This window comes from Pinus tabuliformis, chromosome 6 (assembly GCF_031772625.1).
Source record: "Pinus tabuliformis cultivar Carrire ecotype Pingquan chromosome 6, CPIR1, whole genome shotgun sequence".
NCBI classification, from domain to species: domain Eukaryota; kingdom Viridiplantae; phylum Streptophyta; class Pinopsida; order Pinales; family Pinaceae; genus Pinus; species Pinus tabuliformis.
The window spans coordinates 977862501-977885831 of NC_142292.1; the positions used below are offsets into that span (position 1 = coordinate 977862501).

At 43.5% G+C, this 23331-nt stretch overlaps 1 protein-coding gene across 8 annotated transcripts in view; it reads left to right on the forward strand.

Moving 5' to 3' along the window:
• LOC149262266 (protein LOW PSII ACCUMULATION 1, chloroplastic-like) overlaps positions 1-23331 on the forward strand; it is a 428465-nt gene that overhangs the window by 234456 nt on the left and 170678 nt on the right. The gene's annotated exons all lie outside the window — the stretch shown is intronic.

Sequence of the window (23331 nt, forward strand, 5' to 3'; positions counted from 1 at the left end):
CATATTTATGTGCCAATGTGTTTAGTTCATGTTGTTATTGCTTTATGTGTTTAGAAATCTGAAAAAAATGAATATATTATGCATTTTTTATGCTTGCCGATATTTGCCGATATTTTGCCGATATTTTCGCCGATATTGCTGATAAGATATTTTCCGGACCCTCGCGATATTTTCCCGATACTGATATTATCAACACTGCTCCCGGATATGCCTCAAAACATCATCCTTGAGGCCCTTCCACGCAAAGCACTCTCTAATGGTCTGGTATGTCTTCGTGAACACTTGGTGCCTCGCTAATTGTGAATCGTGGGCAGCCTAGAATCTTCTCCCTTAGTGGGGAGTTGGGTACCAAGTAGATCTGATCTCAATAATAGATCACCTTTGTTCTTCACCCAATTCCAGTCATCTATCACCAACCCATCAAGGACCTCACATGCAAACCAGTCCTTGGAGTACTCCACTAGTAACTGTGCCCTTCGATCCAGCGCAATGCTCATCAAAGAAAGAGTGGTTGGCCTCCTGGACAACGCTTTAGCCACTATGTTGTGCTTCCCTTTGACATACTCAATGTCAAAGTCATATGCTTGGAGCTTGCTCACCCACTTTTGCTGCCTCTCCTGCAACTATTTCTGCTCCAAGAAGAACCTGAGGCTGTTGTGATCTGTCTTGACTTTAAACCTGTTCCCCACCAAATACTGCCTGAACTTGGCCAACACATGCATGATGGCCAACATATCCTTATCATAGATGGAGTACAGTAGCTCATGGGGCAGTAGCTTCTGACTCTCAAAAGCTATGGGGTGCCCTCCTTGCATCAACACGACCCCCACACCCACTCCTGATGCATCACACTCCAACACAAAAGCTCGAGTGAAGTTAGGAAGTGCCAACACCGGACAACTACTCATGACCTCCTTGAGGCAGTCAAATGCCTCCTGCGCTGTAGTGGTCCACTCGAAAGCCCCTTTCTTCGTCAAGTCTATGAGGGGTGCTGCTAATTGGGAGAAGCCCTTCACGAACTTCCTGTAATAAGTGCAAATGCCTACGAAACCCCTCAGCTCAGTCACATTCCGGGGCTCTAGCCAATCCCAGATAGCCCTGATATTCTCCTCATGTACTCTAACACCGTCCACCTCAGTGATGCGCCCTAGATAGAGCATCTCAGTCAGCCCAAACTCACAGTTGGACAGTTTAGTGTAGAACTGTTGCTCCTCCAGAACGCGCAGTAATGTCTCAAGGTGCTGCAGATGCTCCTCCCAAGTCCAACTATAAATCAGTATGTCATCAAAGAACAATAGCACGAACTTCTTGAACTGCCCACGAAACACGTGGTTCATGCATGACTGGAAGGTAGTGGGTGCGTTGGTAAGCTTGAAGGGCATAACCAAGAACTCGACGTGCCCATAATGTCACCAAAATGCTGTCTTTGGGACATCTTAGTCCCTCCTCCAGATCTGGTGGTACCCCGATCGCAGATCAATCTTTGAAAAGAACTTAGCTCCCCTCAACTCGTCCATCAACTCATCTATACGTAGGATGGGGTAGAGGTTCTTCAGTGTCTTATTGTTGAGGGCCCGATAATCGATGCAGATATGTAAGGACCCATCGTTCTTCTTCACTAGCGCAACCGATGAAGCAAAAGGGCTAGAGCTGTGCCTGATATGCCCAAGTGTCAATAGCTCGTGGTTGGCCCTCTCGATCTATGCGTTGGGATGTTGATAAGGAGTGGTGATGACGATCTACACTCCCGACTCTAGCTCATTCATGTGCTCAAACCTCTGGTTAGGTGGTTGACTCGGTGGCATGTCCCCAAACACAACTGGATATCTATCAAGAATAGTCTGTATCTTTGGATGTGGTGTGTTGGGCTTGCCCCTAGTCTCCGAGATCCTCAACTCCATAGCCGACTCAATGTCTCCATGTCTCAATTCAGCCTCCATCCTGTGGGCCGAAATAGTCTGTGGTGGGTATGATTGCATTCCCCGAAGCAACACTTTCTTGCCATCTGGCCCTACAAACTCCATCTCCAACTTTCTCCAGTCGGTTGTGACTGCCAAGCGCATAGAGCCACTGGACTCCCAGCACCACGTTGGTGTCCGGTACATTCACTACAAAGAAATGATCTGTCATGGAGTAGTTCCCCATGGTCACTGTCAAAGCTGGCACATAGGGAAGTACACTACATGGTACTGTCCCTAGGCACAAGAACTGAGAAACCCTCAAACTCCTCAGTTGTGATGCCTCTCTTCTGAACGAACTTAGCATCAATGAAATTGTGGGTGGCTCCACTGTCCACCAGAACTGATACACACTACCCTTGAAGAGTGCCTTTGATCCTCAAAGTCAAAAATTTGGGTACTCCACGCGGTGATGCAAGGACCCCTCCAAAAGGTGCAAAGGAAACTCCCCCTACTGATGGTGGTGGTGGTGGTGGTCCTCCCTCTTGAGGTGTTGCGTTGTCATCTTCACCCATCTCAAAATAGGTCTCATCCTTTGCATCGCTGTCAGAGAAGACTTCGATGTAGTGGGCCTTGCCCGTTGCACATTTGTGGCCTGGTGCCCATGACTCCTGACAAGTGGAGCACAGTTTCTTCCTCCTGAGGTCTCTCTGGGTTGTGAAAAATCAGTTACTCGATTCCTACTGCAGAAAACTAATTATATTTCACCGACTTGTTAAATTAATTGAACAAGTTACTTGTAGTTTTCTACGAAAAATACTGAAATACATACACTATAGCCCACAACAAAATAGAATTGCAGAAACTAAATACAACACGAGATAAATAAACATCACACACATCTACACAATGATTTTTGGACCAATGTCCCCAGAAAAACCTAGTGTGGGAAAATTGGTGAAGTAGCTGACGGTTTTATTATTATGCAGTAGTAATTCTGAGTACAATTCGTTGGATGCCCAACTGCCTATCCAATACAGAGAGAAATTGGACAAAATGAAATAGTGAGATGATCTCATCCTAGCGCTAGAAGATTTGGCTTTGATCTGCTGGAAGTGAGCCTTTGCGTCCCTTCTGCATTAGTGTCTACGCAGAACCGCATCAACTCCACGCAGTTTCTGCGTCACCTTTGCTGGGGATTGCGCTACTCTTCCTTCTGACCCTCTGTTGGCTAGAAATTTCAGCTCTCAGCCTCCCGCTCTCACGCCTTGGCTCTCGGCTTCTGAAACTAGATTTCCTTGCAGGAATTCGATCTTCCTTCAGGCTCTGCGCTGGCACTGCGTCAGCGCTGCGTGGCTCATTGTCAACCTCTCTGGATGTTGTTCTGCCTTCTCTGCCTTGTACTCTCCGGCCCAGGAAAACTCCCCACTAGATACTATCCTTGCCCCTCACTATGAAAGATCACTTCGAATTTCTCTTCTGACAACTGCTGTGCTTCAGAAATTCGATCTTTTGATCTCTACTTGATGTGTTTTCCAAATGCCCCTTAAGCCTCCTCTTATAATCCTTTTGTTGAGAACCAACAACCCAGATTAGATAATAATCAATGGCTCGGATCATTTTGGCTTGATCCTCGTCTTCTTCTAGATGTTTCACCCATAGTTAGATTAATACCCTTTAATTATTTTAATTTCCTAAGTTTAGACTTAGGCATCCACTAAAAATAATTAATTATTTTAATAAAATTTTCTTCGGGTGGAATTTCCAAACCGATTTATGGGTATTGTGGAATGCATGTGTCCAAGCCTCCCTGTAAATTTTGAGGCTTAGAGAACATTTGATGCTACCAGAAATCAACGCTCCCTCTTAGCGAGGAATGTGCTCTAGTAATGCAACCTGCTGAAGCATCACCCAGACTCTGTAACATCTCCCTCTGCGTTGTTGATGTCTGACATCTCTGCCCATCAACTACTGCGCAAATGCTGCATCTGTATTGCTGCTGACACTACCACTGCCAACACTCCATCTGTACTGCAACTCCCTCTCAAATTCTGCATCCGTGCTGCTATTGGCCCTGCCACTGCCAACACTGCATCTGCACTGCAACCTTCTCCAACTGTTGCTGTTACTACATTAGCAACGGAAAAGCATCCAAAATTACTGAACTGGTGTTCAACATGATGCATCTGTTGCTGGAGTTTTGACTGCTGTTAGTCTCTACATTGACCCTATGAATCCTCTATGTTGATGTTGACTCTGCTCTATGCCAACTGCACCGCTGCCAACTCTAGCTCTGCCCTGCTTAGTCTCTTGCGCTCCTAGCTACTGCAACTATCACTCTAACACTCCTCTACATCAACTGATACTGGTCCATCTTGCTACTTTTGATCTGGGCTCTCGTAACAAAGTATTGATCCAAGAGGTGGACTCGTCAAGGATCCTGTCCATCTACAGTTCTTTCGAACTACAGTTCTATATCACCCCACCTCTGGGCGATCATGGCAAACTTCTCCTCCTCGGTCTGTGTAGATGCAACCTTCAGATCATCCTTCTCGTCCTTGTCCTTCTTCTTGAGAGGACACTGTGTAGCGTAATGACCAAGTTCACCACACCAGAAGCACTTGATCTTCAAAATATCTTTCCTTTTCTTTCGCTGCTCCTGCTGCCCCTTAGATGTGAGGGCTGCATTCTCATCCTCCTCCTTGGGCTTCGTCCCATTGTTGCTGTTGCTACTGTCAAGCTTACACTTGACTAAGTCCCTCCTCATCTCTTCTTGCTGAAGAGCAGCCCAGATTCCTTCCCAACTTGGCAATTTCTCCCTACCCAGGATGCTCTGGACAAACACTTGCCATTCTTCTGATACTGAATTTAGAGCCAACCTCACCATCTCAGTAGGCTAAGGTGTTGACCCCATAACTGCCAACTCGTCACGGGTCTCCTAAAGCTTTGCAAGGAATGGATCAATTTGTTCCCACTTTTGCATCTGCATGGATCTCATCTTCTGCTCCAAGTACATCTTCCGCTACTCGGAAGATCCCTGATACAGCGTGGACAAGGCATCACACATCTCTTTGGAAGTCCCTTTGCCTGAGATGTGACATATGTAATATCCCGTTTCCAGGATATTCCTCAAACCCAAGCAAACTCCAACCAAACACGTCTAAATGATATAGTGACCGGGAAACTCAAAGTGATAAAAATAACAGTAGTACAACATATAATAATGTGAACATGAAATATAAGCAGATACTCAAGAAATGCAGAGAGAAATGCTAAGCCATTTTATTATACTGAGTAATGGAATGAGTACAGGAGGTGATAAGAAAGATGGCACCTCGACTTGCACAAGGCAAGTGAAGAAATACACTTAGAATAACAAGGAATGGCCTCTCTCTGAATTGCGTCCAAGCTGTTGGAGAACTGCCGTGCTGCTGCTATTGTTGGAAATCAAATGAGGATTTGGGGCTGTTCCCCTTAGAAAATGTTGAAACTCTGGAATTAGACTCTACTCAAGAAACCCAAAAAAACCCAAAAAGCTTTTCTGAAATAGCCGACCCCCGAAAATCACCCCCTTGGGGATCTACGCTGTCCCTCCAGGCTCTGCGCTGCCACTGAATAGAATCCACCAAAACTCAGCCCGAAACTCTGCCAGAATCCTCCAATATGTAAGAGCTGATCCCTCGCTCAATCTCCTAGCTCTAATCTTCCACAAACCCCCAATCCGGAACTCTCACCAAAAGAACTGCGTCCCTCTCTCCCAAGACTGCGCAGTCCTCAAATGCTCAGCTCCTCCACAATGCCAAAGATCAATCCTACTCCAAAAGACTGCTGGAAACTACCTTGCCCGAGTAGGCACTCAAAGTCCCCCGGGGCTAAGGGCGAGATCTCCGAACGGAGACACTCAATGCACTAAACAATGCTGCAGACCAGCGAAACAGCTAGTGTGCTCTAAGTCAAAGTGACTAGTTCAAATGCACATAATCGAATGACAAAATGAGGAGGCTCCCCTCTCCTTTATAGCGTTGGCCTCTCTCAATCCCAAGGGCCACCTCCTCCAACGCAGTCCCTTTCTTGCTACGTGTTCCTTTCCATCTGCACAGTCCCTCCAAGTGTCTGCGTGGGCTCCATCTCTGCGTGGTCCTTTGGCCCCCTTGGCTCCCCTTTAAGTCACAATGTTGTGCTACTAGGAAGTGACTTTATTCTAAAGGTGAGTTATGTCCTCCTTTTCCTCATCTTTTTATTTATAAATAACTATAGAAGGCAAAATTGAGCAAAATCGAATATTCCAATTAGCCATGGCTAATTAGGAATATTACAACATACTACATGATCCTTCACTCTGTTGAGGATCATCCGCTTGGCCTTCGCCATCTCTCCCTTGTACTTTTTGATCGGATCTGGATCCGCAGGCTCAACTACCACACTGTTGACGTAGAACTTGAGAAAATGTTCATCCAGAAGGCATGACATCCTTTCCTTCTAGATCACATAGTTGGATGCACCATCCAACTGATCCTGATCTCTCAACCCATTGGTTGCCATCTCTGCCAATAAAAAAGTCGAATGACCTCCTCTCTCCTCTGCGTCGCTGTTGGGCTAGCCTATGCACTCTCTGCTGGGCTTAGTAGATGTGCTGCTCCTTGCTGCTGCTCAACAATTGAGAATTTGAATTCTTTGGCTAGGAATTATTTGAGGAGAAATTCCCTCAAGTGTCTCTCTCTCTCCTTCTGACACTGTTCTGCCAGCAACTACTGCAAAATGTCTGCATCCTAGCTGAAGATTTGCTCTGCAAGGAAAAATACGTTGCTCACTTCTACCACTGGAAAGCTTCGATTTGGAGATTGAATTTCTCTGTCGACTCACTCAGAGAAATCGAATTATCATCAAAACTTTGACCTTTTGGCCCAAGGATTGCGCTGCCTATTGGGGTTTCGAATTATTGTCTTTGTAGTAATTTTGAACTCTTCCTTTCTGCTTCTGAGCTCCTCTGCTCACGATTTGTGCTCTGATACCATGTGAAAAATCGGTTACCCGATTCCTACTGCAACAAACTGATTATATTTCACCTACTTGTTAAATTAATTGAACAAGTTACTTGCAGTTTTCTATGGCAAATACTGAAATACATACACTACAACCTACACCAAAATAAAACTGCGGAAACTAAATACAACACAGGAGAGAAATAAACATCACACACATCTACACAGTTATTTTTGGACAAATGTCCTTGGAAAAACCTTGTGTGGGAAAACTGGTGCAACAACTGAGGGTTTTATTATTATGCAATAGTAATTATGAGTACAATTCGTTGGATGCCCAACTGGCTATCCGATACAGAGAGAAATTGGACAAAACAAAATAGTGAGATGATCTCACCCTGTCACTGGAAGATCCGGCTCTGATCTGCTGGAAGTGAGCCTCTGTGTCCCTTTTGGGTCAGCCTCTGCACAGAATTGCGTCAGCCTCTGCGCAGAATTGCATCAACCCCATGCAGTCTCTGCATCACCTTTGCTGGGGACTGCGCTGCTCTTCCTTCTGACCCTCTACTGGCTGGAAACTTCAGCTCTCAAACTCTTGGTCTCACACCCCGGCGCCCAACTTCTAAAACTCGATTTCCTCAACAGGAATTCGATCTCCCTTCAGGCTCTGCATTGCCACTGCGTCAACTCTGCGTGGCCCAGTGTTAGTGTAATATCCCGTTTCCGGGATATCCTTCAAACCCAAGCAAACTCCAACCAAACACGTCCAAATCATATAGTGATCGGGAAACTCAAAGTGATAAAAATAACAGTGGTACAATATATAATAATGTGAACATGAAATATAAGCAGATACTCAAGAGATGCAGAGAGAAATGCTAAGCCATTTTATTATACTGAGTAATGGAAAGAGTACAAGAGGTGATCAGACAGGTAGCACCTCGACTTGCACAGGGCAAGTGAAAAAATACACTCAGAATAGCAAAGGAATGGCCTCTCTCTGAACTGTGTCCAAGCTACTGGAGAACTACCATGCTGCTGCCACTGTTGGAAATCAAATGAGGATTTGGGGCTATTCCCCTCCTCAGAGAATGCTGAAACTCTGGAATCAGACTCTACTCAAGAAACCCAGAAAACCCAGAAAGTTTTTCTGAAATAGCTGACCCTCGAAATTCACCCCCTTGGGGTTCTATGCTGTCCCTCAAGACTCTGCGCTGCCACTGAATAGAATCCTCCAAAACTCCACCTGAAACTCTACCAAAATCCTCCAATATGCAAGGGCTGATCCCCTGCTCAATCTCCCAACTCAAATCCTCCACAAAACTCTCAATCCGGAACTCCCACCAAAAGAACTGCGTCCCTATCTTAAGACTGCGCAATTATCCAAAATGCTCTGTTCCTCCTCCCTCCAAAGATCAATCCTCCTGCAAAAGATTGCTGAAAACTACCTTGCCCGAGCAGGCACTCGAAGTCCCCCGGGGCTAAGGGTGAGATCTCCGAACGAAGACACTCGATGCACTGAACAGTGCTGCAGACCAGCTAAACAACCATCGTGCTCTAAGTCGGAGTGACTAGCTCAAATGCACATAATCGAATGATCAAAATGAGGAGGCTCCTCTCTCCTTTATAGCATTGGCCTCTCTTAAAACCCTAAAGCCACCTCCAAGAACGTAGCCTCTCTCTTGCCACGTGTTCCTTTTCATCTGCGCAGTCCCTCCAAGTGTCTACGTGGGCCCCTTCTCTACGTGGTCCTTGGGCCCCCTTGGCTCCCCTTTTAAGTTACAACCTTGTGCTACTAGGGAGTGACTCTATTCATAAAGTGAGTTATGTCCCCCTTTCCTCACTTTTTTATTTGTTAATACCTATAGAAGGCAAAATTGCGCAAAATCGAATATTCCAATTAGGCATGGCTAATTAGGAATATTACAGTCTCCCCCGGCAAAATGTTGCTTGTCCTCAAGCAACTAAAGTGATGGATGCTGCAAAATTTTCTCACTCCCAAGTGGCATCCTCATTCGGTAAGTTCTTCCACCTCACGAAGAATTCCTAGACCGTCCTGCTCCGTAGTTGCCTCTCCCTGGTATCAATAATAGCCTCTGGCTGCAACATCAAATGCCCCTCATCATCCATGGGTGGTAGCTCATCTGTCACTGTCACCTGCTACCCCAATGCCTTCTTCAAGAATGATACATGAAAAACGTTATGAATCTTGCTGCCTTGGGGCAGCTCCAATTCATACTCAACCTGTCCAATCCTGTGTATCACCCTATATGGCCCATAAAAGCGAGGCTTGACCTTATCAGCTCCCTTCTGCTTTAGTGACGACTATCGGTATGGCTGTAATCGTAGGTAGACCAAGTCCCCTACCTCAAACTGTCTCTCCACCCGATCCCTGTCAGCGTATAGCTTCTGCTAGTTCTGTGCTGTAGCCATATTATCCTTGAGAGCTCGGAGGATATCCTGACTCTCTTGGATCCAAATCTTGGCTCTCGGAGCCTTGCTAGCACCAAACATCATGTCAGCAAAAGATAAAGGATGATATCAATACAAAGCATAGAATGGTGACATACCAATGGACATGTGATGTGTAGTGTTGTAGCAGTACTCCCCTAGATGCAGCCACTTCAGCCATGCTCACTGCTGCCCACTGACATAGTTACGCAAATAGCCCTCCAGCCACCCATCTACCCGTCCGTCTGTGGGTGATAACTGGTACTTGGTGTCAACTCCGTCCCCACCAACCGGAAAAGCTCCTGCCAAAACCCGCCCATGAAACGACTGTCCCTGTCATTGATGATGGTCTTAGGAAGACCATGTAGCCTGAAGACCTCTCTGAAGAACAGCTCGGCCACCTGTGCTGCTGTGTAGTGTGTAGATATGGCGAAAAAATGTGCGTACTTTGTCAGTCGATCAATGACGAATACAATCCTTGCCCTGCACCATGGGCAACTCTGTGACGATGTCCATCGAAATACTCTCCCATTTCCCCTTCGGAATGGGAAGAGGCTGCAATAATCCTGTGGGATGGCTCATCTCCCCCTTGTTCCTCTGGCAAACATCGCACTCTCGGATATGCTGGAGTACGTCCTCCTTGAGGCCCTTCCATGAGAACCTCTCTCTAATGGCCCTGTAGGTTTTGGTAAACCCCTGATGGCCAGCCAATGGTGAATCATGTAATGCCTGAAGTATCTTCTTCTTGAGCTGAGATCCCTCAGTCAAGAAGATCTGGTCCCTATAGTAGATGATCTCATCGACCACCTTGTACCTGTCATCCGCCACCTGCCTATCCAGAATCTCAAATGCAAATTTGTCCTTGGAGTACTCTACTAAGAGTCGAGCCCTCCAGTCTGTGTCCAAGCTCAAAAGAGACAACATGGCTGGTCTACGTGAAAGGGCATCTGCTACCACGTTGTTCTTACCCTTGACATACTCAATGTCAAAGTCATACGCTTGGATCTTACTGATCCACTTCTGCTGCCTCTCCTATAGTTGTTTCTTCTCCAAAAAGAACCTAAGGCTGTTGTGATCAGTCCTGACCCTGAACCTATTATCCACTAAATACTGCCTGAATTTGGCCAATGCATGCATAATGGCCAGCATCTCCTTGTCGTATATAGAATACAACCTCTCATGCAGAAGGAGCTTCCGGCTCTCAAAGGCTATAGGGTGACCTCCCTACATCAACACTGCGTCGATCCCCTCTCCCGACGCATCACACTCCAAAACAAATGGCTGCGAAAAATTCGGCAATACAAGCACTGGGCAGCTGCTTATAACCTCCTTGAGCCTGCCAAAGGCTCGCTGCGCTGTATCCGACCAACTGAATGCCCCCTTCCTTGTCAAATCTGTTAGGGGTGCAGTAAGCTATGAGAAACTCTTGACGAACTTTTGGTAGTAAGTACAAATACCAATGAATCGCCGGAGTTCTGGCACGTTCCTCAGCTCCGGCCAATCTCTGATGGCCCTGATCTTCTCCTCGTGGACTCTCACTCCATCCACCCCTATGATGTGTCCCAAGTACAACATCTCCGTCAACCCAAACTCACACTTGGAGAGCTTGGCATAGAACTACTGCTCCTCCAAGATGCGCAACACTATCTCAATGTGTTGGAGATGCTCCTCCCAAGTCTTGCTATAAATGAGAATGTCATCAAAGAACACCAACACAAACTTCCTTCAGTGACTGCGGAAGATGTGATTCATGTAGGACTGGAATGTCGTTGGGGCATTGGTTAGCCCGAAGGGCATCACCAAAAACTCAAAGTGCCCATAGTGACACCTGAAGTCGGTCTTGGGAATGTCCTGCTCCCTCACACGAATTTGATGGTACCCAGATCTCAAATCAATCTTTGAGAAGAATCGTGCTCCTCTCAACTCATCCATCAACTCATCGATCCTGGGTATGGGGTACCTGTTCTTCAGGGTACTCCTCTACCATCGCGTCTAGCCAAACCTAATGTTGAGCTACCTCCTTGAAATTGGCAGGCTCCCCATCCTGAGCTACTAATGCCTGATATCTATCTGGCTGTTTTCGCTACCTCTTATTGTTTCTTCGCGCACCGATGAAGTCCTCTGCATCTCGTAGAATCTAACGAAGTTCCTTGCTAGCTCTTTCTCTGCCAGTAGGTGCTTCTGTTAGCTCCTCCTCCTCATCCTGAGAATCTTCTTGACCCGGGGAAGAATTTTTTATTTCGGTTGGTTGAAGAGGCTTAACCAACGACTCCTCTTTTGATTGCTCCTTGGAAGGCATCTCACAAGATTTTCTAAAAGCCTTGTCCTCCATGAACTTTACATCTCGTCAAACTACTACCTTCCTGCTCCCTGGAAGGTAGATTCTGTATGCCTTAGCGTTCTCGCTATATCCCACCAGATATCCCTTTTCCGCAGTTTGATCCAGCTTCTTCCTCTTTTCCTCTAGTATGCAGTAATATGCTAAACTCCCAAATATCCTGAAATCACTGACCTTAGGTGTCTTCCCTGTGAAAACTTTCTCTGGAGTAATCTTGCCCAACGCCCGATGAGGAGTCTTGTTCTAAACATAGATTGCTGTGTTGCATGCTTCCGCCCACAGAAATTTCGGCATATCCTGATCATACATCATGGCCCTAGCTACTTATACAATAGTCCTGTTCTTTCTTTCTACTAGTCCATTCTACTCCGGATTGTAGGGAGTTGTCCACTCTCTTCTGATGCCCTCCTTAACGCAAAAATCAGTGAAGTCCTTATCGACATACTCTCCACCATTATCTAAGTGCAAAACTTTCCTTTTCTTCCCAGTCAGATTCTCCACCAGAGCCTTGAACTCTTTGAATCGACATAAAACCTCATCCTTGGTTTTCAGAAAATAAATCAAAGTTTTCCTTGAGTGGTCACCAATGAAGATAAGAAAATACTCGGCACCATTGAGAGCTTTGACGGACATAAGTCCGCAGATATCTAAGTGTATCAATCCTAGTACACTCTTGGCCCTGTGTTTGCTATTAGGAAATGTTTCCTTGGCATACTTTCCTAGAGCACATCCTCTGCATACATCATCTCGTTCCGTACTCAAATCTGGAACTCTTGTTACAGTGCTCCTGAGAATTCTTAGAGCTCCATGGTGCAAATGACCCATTCTTCTGTGCCATAGTTCATTCAAGTCCTTGTCTCCTAGACTGCCTATTAGTGCCATTGGTGATTCTAGTTGTAATCTATACAACCTGTTACTTTTGATCCCGATCTGCGCTTTCTTTTTCTAGCTCAGGTGTTTGACGTATACCTTCTCCTTGATGAAGTAGACGTCATAGCCCTTGCCTTGAAGTTGTGACACGGAAAGTAAGTTCATCCCCAATCCTGGTACATGCAGCACATTTGTAGCACAGAACCGTTCTCCCGATTCTGTTTGAAAAACTATGGTACCCTTCCCTACTGGAGTACACTTTGCCTTGTTCCCCATGGTGATCTGAAAGTTCATTTTCTCTTCTCGATATTCTGAGAAACATTCCCTGATTCCCATCATATGCCATGAGGCTCCACTATCTATATACCACACTTCTGATGATGCAGAACTAGTCATACAAGCCACTTCTTCTTCCAGCTTGGAAACCAACATAGAGAAATCGAAGTTTCTTTCTCTTGTGCAATCTTCTCAAAATCTGTGCAAGTCCCCTGACGTGGATGCCTTTCCATCATGGTCTCGACCCATAATTGATTTTCCCTTCTTGTCTCTAATTACTTCCTCTGGTACCATGTGAAAATTCTATCACTGCAACATCTGATTTAATTTTCCTACTTATTCTTCAATAAGTTATTTATGAAATTCCTTCAATAAACATTAAAATAAATTTTGCTGCAGAGATCACACCATAATATAGAAACAAACACATGTACAAGAATCAACACATTGGCACGGATATTTTGGACAATAGTCCCTGGAAAAACCTAATGTGGGAAAACTGGTGCAGCAAGGGAGGATTTTATTATTCAACAATTCTTCAGTACAATAGGGTGCCAAACTGGCTTACCCACAGAGAGAAGAATTCTCCAACACTTCTCTTAGTCCTAGTGTCAGCTTGGCTGACCTTTGCGCGACTCCCAGAGACTCTGCATCACCCACGCAGGTGCTCTAGTGACTGTGCAGTCTCCTGTTGCTTCTGCGTCTGCTTGAAATGCCTTGTGTCTGCCTCTCTTGCCTCAGCGCTAGTCTCCAGTGGTTGATCCCTTCTCTCTGTTCCATACTTGCTTCCTCCTGATTGCTCACTAGACCACTAGTTCGAATTTCTCAGCTAACGCTGCTCCAGAAATTGAACTAACTGGTCTCCCTTAGTGTGTCCTCTAAGTGACCCCGAAGCCTCCTCTTATACTTTTCTTGTTGACAAATCAACGACCGAGATTAAGTCCCTAATCAATGACCAAGATTAACTCTAGCTTGATCCATGACTTTTGGATCCTTCTAACACAGTTTTATATGAATTCACATTAATATTTTATTTTCCCTAAATTTAGACTTAGGGACTCCATTAAAAATATTAATTATTTTAATATCTCCCAAATTCTTTAGAATCTGCCCAAACCATTTATGGGTATTGGAGATCTCATGTGCTTTAGCCTCTCCACCAATTTTCGTGGCAAGAGCACATTTGATGCTACCCCAAGTTAACACATAGATTTGTAGATTTTTTTTGGTTCTTTGACTTGGGTTTTATTTATTTTTGTATATCTGGCCGCTAGGTGTTCTTGTTTTCAGATACAGGTTGCAGATCTGAAAGTGAAGTTTGATTTGAAGCCAGATCTAGGCCCTGGAGGGTAAGGCCTGGCCTCCAAAACATTTTTGCAGGGCATTGTTTTTCCAATCCAAGGGTTTGAAATTTTTTTAATTCTAGAATTTTTTTATTAGGGTTTTACTAATAAATCTAAAGCATAACATATCAATTTAATCAAAAGTTTTTTTAAGGGTTCATTGAGCTACCATTTTTCTCTTTGTTCGCTACCTTCGAGATATTTTTTTTTCTCTAAAAAAATTTCAAAATTGTTTTTTAAGTTTTGCTGCCTATGGCTTCTCCTCATTTTTCACTGCTTGGACCTGCAATAAACCTTGCATTGCTGCCCTTTTCTCCTTCAATCTTCAAAACTGCACTCCCATCTCCTTTGAGACTTTTATTTGTGTTTCCTTTTGGCCTCTCCTTTCGTAAACTTGTGATTTCCTCATCAAATCCGAGCCTTTCGCTACTATACCTGTGCGTTGCCTTTCTCCTCGAGCGAACATCCCTGTCTGCGCTCTCAAACGCTGCCATCGTACCTCTGGACCTGCATATTCATCCCTCAAGTTATTTATTTATTTTATTTTTATTTTTTATTTATTTATTTTTTTCCACAACCTCCCTAACCCGCGGCTCCACCCTCCCTTGTCTCTTGTGTCACCTCTCCATTGACCTGCATCTTTCACCGCCGTCAAACTGTTCTCCCCTCCCGCCGTCGGCCCTGCAAACGAGCATTTCGATTTTCTATTTCGTTTTCTTTTTATCTTTTGTGTGTTTGTAGGGTTAGATAGGGTAGATTAGGTTTAATGTATTTTCACTTTATGAGTTTCCTTTTATTTTGATGTATGTTGATTTTGTTTTTTAAGTCTAAAACATAAATAAATAAATAAATTTGACTTCAATTTTTTATTTTTTATTTTTTTTTGGTGTTTCATTTTAATTTGTTTTGATTATTTGATTTTGCTTAAAAAAACCCTAAAAATAAAAAAGGGCTTCATTTCCATTTTTATTTCCACGTGACTTAGAGACCTTCTAAAAAATTTAAATCAAAAGTAATTTTTCACATTAAAAGATTTTAATTTTTTTTTTATGTGGCCTTTGGCCCATTAATTTTTTTTTTTTTTTTTTTTTTGAAGTTATTAAATCCTTTAGATCTGTTTTGGTCACATTAAGAAATTTGGATTAATCATTTACCACATTAGACTTGTTTCATAAAACTTAGCACATCGAATTTGGTATTCAGATCATATAACCTAGCCACTTGAAGAAGAGGGATCAAATTAGATCCACTCATTGGGGATTAACATTGAGACCGCAAGGAGAGGTCAGTCAGAGCTCTTATAGGAGCATAATATTTGTGTTAGTCTTTGTTGCATTGGATGGTGTTCTAGTCTTGACAGTTGTGTGAGAGGCTAAAAAACACTAGAACTCCATAACCCAGAAAAGGTTTCAGGAAAATCCACCTAGAGATGCTTTAATTAAGCTAATTAATCAGTAATTAAATTTTTCCCAAGTCTAACTTAGGGAAAATGATTAATTAACATGAACTAATTGAGGAAGGTGATATTTCTCTAGAAACTCACACGGATCGATTAGGAAATAATCTCAGTCATTGATTAAGATTTAATATTGGCCGTTGGAGTCCCATAGTGAGATTATAAAAAGAAGTCGATGGGTAGATGGGAAGACACACTTGAGATCAATTTCCTTGGGCAGTTCGATTTTTCCAGAAAGCAAAAACAACAGTTTGCCGTAAGAGTTTAAGCCAGAGAGGGGCAAAGATAGTGAGTCCTGATGAAGTTTTTCTAGTTCCAGAGAGTCAGCAACAGAAGGGCCGTATTTCCCAGAGAGGCTATGCAGATTGTTGATTTGGGGTAGCATCGGATGTGCTCTAGCCACGAAAATTGTTGGAGAGGCTAAAGCACATGAGATCTCCAATACTCAGAAATGGTTTGGGTAGATTCTAAGCAGTTTGGGAGATATTAAAATAATTAATATTTTTAATGGAGTCCCTAAGTTTAGACTTAGGGAAAATAAAATATTAATGTGAATTAATATAAAAATGTGTTAGAAGGGTCCAAAAGTCATGGGTCAAGCCAGAGTTAATTTTAGCTGTTGATTAGGGACTTAATCTCCGCCGTTGAATTGTCAACAAGAAAAGTATAAGAAGAGGCTTGAGAGTCACTTAGAGAACACACCGAGTTGATCAAGATTTTGATTTTCTTGGGCAATGTTTGCTGAGGAATTCGAAAGAGTGATCAGAGTTGCACTTGAAGGGCAGTGAATATAGAAGCAAAGAGGCAAAGATTGTACCAAGAGGATCAGCGCAGAGGACGGGAGAGAGGGATGCAGAGCCAGCCAGCTAGGGCTCACGCAGAGGCAGCCAAGAGCTATGTATTGCCTCAGAGAGCCAACGTGGGTGACGCAGAGGCTCTAAGGGCTAACGTAGTGCCTCCAGAGGCTGACTTAGGGTGAGCTAGGGTGACGTTGGGCTAGAAAGCGCTGAGGCAGTCCCTAGAGGCTGACGCTGGGGTTTTCGTGGGGCAGATTGGAGCTGGAAGCTGTCGCTGTGTTTATCCGGCGTTTCAGTCGGAACATCTGTCTTCGACTGAGAAGTACTACTGTTGAGATTATTCTCTGTTGGGTGAGCCAGTTTTGGCACCCAAATTGTATTCTGAAACTGCTTAATAATTAAAACCCTCAAATAGTTGCACTGGTTTCCCGCATTGGGTTTTTCTAGGGACATTGGTCCAAAATCAACAGTGTCACTAGTGTGCTTGTTATGTTTCCTTCAATTGATGATCTATAATGTGTTGAGCATGTACTTATATTTATTTTCAGTATTTACATGCTAAACAACGTGTTAATTAATCAGAACATGTAGGTAGAAATAAATCAGAAAAGTACATGAAGGGTTTCTAACAATTAGACTTAGAAATTCCAACATGGTATCAGACTGTGCTTGCAGATCAGAGGAGAACTGAGGATATCAGCCGAGCAGAGCAGCAGCAGTGGAAAACAGCTGTCCTGAGTGATAGAAGTTGTTCCTAGCTAGAAGCAGCAAGGAAGGGGTGACGCAGTGCCTACGTCATCAAGTTTGAGCCGGGAAGAGGATCAGCGCAATGGTAGAGGGGAGCAGACTCAACCTACGTAGTGCCCAGTCATCTTTCTCAGTTAGGAAGGATTGACGCTCGTGGCCAGGAGGTGCGGATTTTGCTGGTGCTGGGATTGCGTAGAGCCTAGAAGCTCTAACCTTCAATTTGATGGGGCTTAAGAGGCTGTGGGGAAGTTGCAGAGTGAAACTAGTGGGGTACTGTAGTCAGAACAATACCTAACAGGGTAGGACCAAGGAGGAGGGAGTTGCTACCGAGGATTTCTAGCCAAGAAATCCGGATCAGTGATGCAGCTACACTAACGATCAGAGTGGGGGAATCTCGACATTGGCAGAAGGCTCTCGAGGAGGGAAATCAAGGCTCAGAGGGAGTCACACCACGAACTTCCAAGAGGAAAGTAGAGGAGCAGCGAGATGGCAGTGAACGGGGTAAGAGACCAGGATAGAATGGACAGAGCCTCAAACTTCGTAGTTTGGAAGGCCAAAATCTTGTCCGTTCTAGACAGGAATCGTGTCAAGCACTTCGCCTTGAGGACAATAGCCATCCTAGTTGACCCAGCTGAGAACGAAAAGTACGAGGAGGCAATGGCAAGAGCCAAGAGCATCATCCATGACGAGGTCAAGGACCATGTAGTACCACATATTGCTGAAAAGGACATGGCAAATGAGATGTGGGAGGCCTTAAAGAAATTGTACCAACACACTTTTGTGCAGAGAAGGATGCTACTTGAAAATCTGCTGTAGTCATACCAGACGTAGAAAGAGGAACATATTGAGACCTTCCTCGGTCGATTGAAGGAGATTCGAGATTAACTGACTTCCATAGGGGCCACGCCGGATCAAGAATTGATGGTGAGAAAAGCCCTGAACGTAGTCTATGAAGATTCGGAGGTGTTTGTCCAAAGCATACTAGGGAAAGTGACCCTTCCAGATTGGGAGGAAATGTGGGCAGCTTTTCGCCAAGAAGAGATCAGAAGGCTGAGCAAGGCGGGAAGCAGCGGCAAGGGGATCAGAATCAAGGAGGAAGAGGAGGATGTTGCCCTATTATCTCAGGGAAAGCAGGAGAAACGAAAGAAGAAGGACCCCTCCAAGGTCAAATGCTTCAACTGTGGGGAACTGGGTCACTATGTGAGCTAGTGTCCGAGGAAGAAGAGCAAAGGAGAGGCTTCCGAGACCAAGGCTGCGCCAGCAAGGGCAGAGAAGGAAGTGGAGGCAGATGATCACTGTGCCATGAGTGCTCACACACCACTTGAGTGGAAGTGGGGAGACATCGAGCTGTAGCCAGACAGACTACAGGCGATGAGAGGCAAGATCCTTAAGGTACCCAGCCTCTTGGATTATACCTTGCTACGAGAGCCCCGAAGAGGAGTAGCAGTACTGGCAGATGTCAGTAGAGATGGATGCAGATGGAGCGTTAGAGGTAGCTACATTGCAGGATTCCCAGGACAACGTGACGCAGCAGTGCGAGATGCATAGAGTTGTTGCAGCAGCGCAGAGGTCAGAGAGGGAGCACTTGTCAGCGATAGAGGGAGTTTCAGCATCGAGGGTGTCTCTAGCCTGACAGAGATGTCAGAGTTGGGAGATCAATTACTTACTTCTCATTAATTGAGTTGCAGTGCAGCAGTTAACAGTGGTAGTGCTATGGGCAGGACGATGCAGCATGATGAGAGGGGATGCCGTACGGATGCAGTAGTGGCAGTGGCAGGGCCATGGGTAGCAGTACGTGATGCAACAGTGATGTTGGGAAGCAAGCCTAGCATCAGCACCAGGACTGATGCCAGATGATCAGGGTGATGCTCAGTGAGGAGTATTACTAGAGCACAGTCCTTGATAAGAGGGAGTGTTGATTTGGGGTAGCATCGGATGTGCTCTAGCCATGAAAATTGGTGGAGAGGCTAAAGCACATGAGATCTCCAATACCCATAAATGGTTTGGGCAGATTCTAAACAATTTGGGAGATATTAAAATAATTAATATTTTTAATGGAGTCCCTAAGTCTAAACTTAGGGAAAATAAAATATTAATGTGAATTAATATAAAATTGTGTTAGGAGGGTCCAAAAGTCATGGATCAAGCCAGAGTTAATCTTAGTCATTGATTAGGGACTTAATCTCGGCTGTTGAATTGTCAATGAGAAAATTATAAGAGGAGGCTTGTGAGTCACTTGGAGAACACACCGAGTTGATCAAGATTTGATTTTTTGGGGCAGGGTTTGCTAAGGAAGTCGAAAGAGTGATCAGAGTTGCAGTTGAGGGGCATTGAATACAGAAGCATAGAGGTAGAGATAGTACCAGGAGGATCAACGTAGAAGTCGGGAGAGAGGGATGCAAAGCCAGACAGAGGTTCACGCAGAGGCAGCCAGGAGCTGCGCAATGCCTTAGAGAGCCAGCGTGGGTGACGCAGAGGCTCTAAGGGCTGACGTAGTCCCTAGAGGCTGACGCTGGGGTTTTCGTGGCGTAGATTGGAGCTGGGAGCTGTCGGAGTGTTTATCCGGGGTTTCAGTTGAAACATCCGTCTCCAACTGAGAAGTACTATTGCCGAGATTATTCTCCGTTAGGCGAGTCAGTTTTGGCACCCAGATTGTATTCTGAAACTGCTTAATAATTAAAACCCTCAGATAGTTGCACTTGTTTTCCTACATTGGGTTTTTCCGGGGACATCTGTCCAAAAACAACGGTGTCACTTGTGTGCTTGTTGTGTTTCCTTCAGTTGATGATTTGTAATGTGTTGAGCATGTACTTGTATTTATTTTCAGTATTTCCATGGTAAATAGCTTGTTAACCTAAGTCACATGACACGAGGACACGAGACATGGAGGACACGTAAATACGAGTATTCAATACGAAACGCAGCAACCTGGAAACAGGACACGGGGGACACGTTTTATATATATTTAATAAAATATATATATATATATATATATATATCTACCGAAATATAGTTTTTAATCCATATTAAATTGCAGGTTGCAGCTTATCTAATCAAATTAAAATATAATTACTTCTCAAAGTTCATAGTTCACTTTAATTTATAATTTATAAACTTATAAAGTTAACTCAGAAGTTAGAACTGTTATATGATTCAATATGTGCACACTGCATACAAATTGACTCTGGAGCAAAACAACTCAAATTGCCCCAGAGATGGAGCTGTTGATAACATGCAGTCTTGTTGTTTCTTACTGTTTGTTACAAACCGCAATAATTATGCACTGTCAAAGCCTGTGACTAACTTGGGTTATTGCAGAGGTCTGATATAAATTGCAGTGGTCTGATCTCTTCTACAGTGGCGTTACATTGACATTTTTTCCTTACATCTAAGCACTAGAATTGGTCACTGAACTTTGGCACTATTCCTTGCACCTTGTGAATGATTTTGTGATTGATCTCATCACTAAGTGGACTGATATATACTGCAGTGAGCTCACCTTTGTTGACAATAGTTTACTTGGAGGTTTGGTGCATTTCTTGAAGTGATTATTATTGGTATTGGGAAGCTATAAGGACATTGGCATTTCTCTTGATCTGTCTCTTGTGCATTGTGAAGGATACCCTTTGTTTGGTCACTAAAAGGTCTTTGTTTCTTTTCTCTAGTTGCATTTCAAATCTTTGCATCTCATTTGCATTGATTAGCCTCTAGTTGCATAATCAAAGGTCACAATAATCTATCACTGTCATATATGTGTTTTATTTGTGGTCTCATAGATCCGTTAGAGTCTGTCGTGGATATTACTAAGAATTTTTCAGTTTTAAATTTGAATTCAATATTTAGTTTATGGATCCAATCCTTGTCAATAGGTTACATACTTGTTACAATATGGGTAATCGCACTATGAGCCAACCGGAGTTGCATTACCGTGGAGGGAGGTATTGTAATGACAAACCGAGAGCGGGTTGGTAACCGAGAGGACTGAGCCACAGAGACAATACACAATGGTATACACAGCGAAGAGTATGTCGATTGTTGCGTATGGAGGCGAGGATGTTGTGGCCAAGTATGGTGACTATTGCGTATGGAGGCAATGTTAATATATTCAGCAGTCTCAAGGTATGGCACATATGGCAAAGTCGAATGTGTTAAAAAAAACACAGTGAATAATACAATGCTATAACACCAATGCGGGAGTGGGAGGGGTTCCGGCTTACTGGTTTACGGGCCGGTCTTGAACGCTGCACACTGCACAGCAATCGGCACGGGCACCAGCCGCACCACAATCTGCTCCAGACTTCAAATATAATGCTAACTTCAAACACCCTGCTCCACACGACAGCAGGACGAAATAACTGGGAAAAATTCAACGCGTAGGCTTTAAATTACGTTTTTTGCGCGGTACGTATTCAACCTATCGAAATACATTAGGGCAACGTTTTCTGCCAACCAAATACGCGTTTTCTAAATTCAGGACACGACGGAAAACGGAGAATACGTATTCAATTTTTCAGGACACGTTGAAAATCGTATTCGACACGTATTAGGGCCGTTTTCTTGTCCAATACGTAAAATACGGGACACGGGACCCTGGGGGACGTGTCCTGTGACTTAGTTGTTCAATGTTAACTAATCAGAAAAGTACGTGAAGGGATTCTAACAATTAGACTTAGAAATTCCAACACATATAGCTTTAGAGGGAGATCGATTTCGCTGAAGGGAGGGCTAATTCAGTTGCAATTAGTCCAGAAATTCTCAAGGAGGCTAAGCGAATTCCTTCCAGAGGCAAAGTCAGCTAGTACGTCATTTTTCCAGCGGTTCCAGAGCTTAGCAAGTTGGGGTCTGTGCAAGCACGACGTAGAGGTTGTACAACTGGCTAGTTTTGCTAGTTGTTGGAGTAGGATCAGGCGTGGTGTTGAGGTATTTGCCTCAGATATATTTTGGTTAGTTTATTTTGTTGATTGGATTGGCACTTTGGGCATCCAATTGTACTTAGAATTTTTTCACTGCTGCTTAATAATAAAAACCCTTAGCGGCTGCACTGGTTTTCCCACATTGGTTTTTTCCGGGGACTTTTGTCCAAAAATAACGGTGTTATAATTTTTTGCGTGTGTGCTAGTATTTTCTCAGTTTCTAGTTTATCTTATGCAATATTTTTTATTTGTGAAGATTGTAGGGTGATTAATTTGTTGTTGTCGTAGCAATAAACTGCATAATTAATTTATCAGTTAGAAGAATTAATTCCAGTTGCTGCAATAGAATTTCAGTGGTGAAATTTTCACAGTTTGTAGTAGAATTTAGGAGGCCGAGTTCCATGTTGCAGCGTTCATCTTTGAAGCCACAACATCAGTTTATTATCCAGCCAAGCATGCCATGTAGCAAGGGTCATTGACAAATCTGTTCCAAGTTCTGAAATAAAAGCATTGGCATGTAGTTCCAGATTTATATTTAATAAAATAAGGTTGAGTTTTTGCTGCTACTTTTCATGTTTATTTTTAGCTGCAACATCTCTCTCTAATTTATGGGTTTTCTTACATTTGTAAATTTATTGAAGTGCTGGTAATTTCTATTGTGCGAAATTGTGCAATTTTATTATGTTTTTGGTAAAGAAATTCATGATGTATTTTTCTGAGCAATATTTGAAGAATTTAGTTAAAATTTTTACGAAATATTACATAGAATGCATCAAGCATTAAATGAGAGCACTTGAATGGAAAAACTGTTAATGTACCTTACAATAGAAGAGCCACCTTCATCAGATAAGTAGGCTATATCAGTGAGTGTACTAAACGGAGAATGGGTAATAGGTATTTGAGGCTGACTATCTATGGATAATATTAGTGGCTATTGGTTGGCAAGCTACATCATAAGAGAAAAATCTTCTCCTAGGGTTACCCATATATGTGGATGGGTGAAACACAATAACAAAATTGGAAGAGAGAATGATTCAAACTGATTTATTCATATTCTAAAGAGTCTTTTACATAAGCTCAATAAGAAAGGTTCTTTTCATGTTCCTAGTGTCTAATTATCTATTATGTCTACTCTTAATTTATATTAAATCATGACTGTAAGTACATGATATTTCCATTATAACATGTTGTCTAAAATAATATATGTTTTTTTTCTTAACTGTGACCATTGCAATTTTCAAGTTTTTCTATGTAGAACTA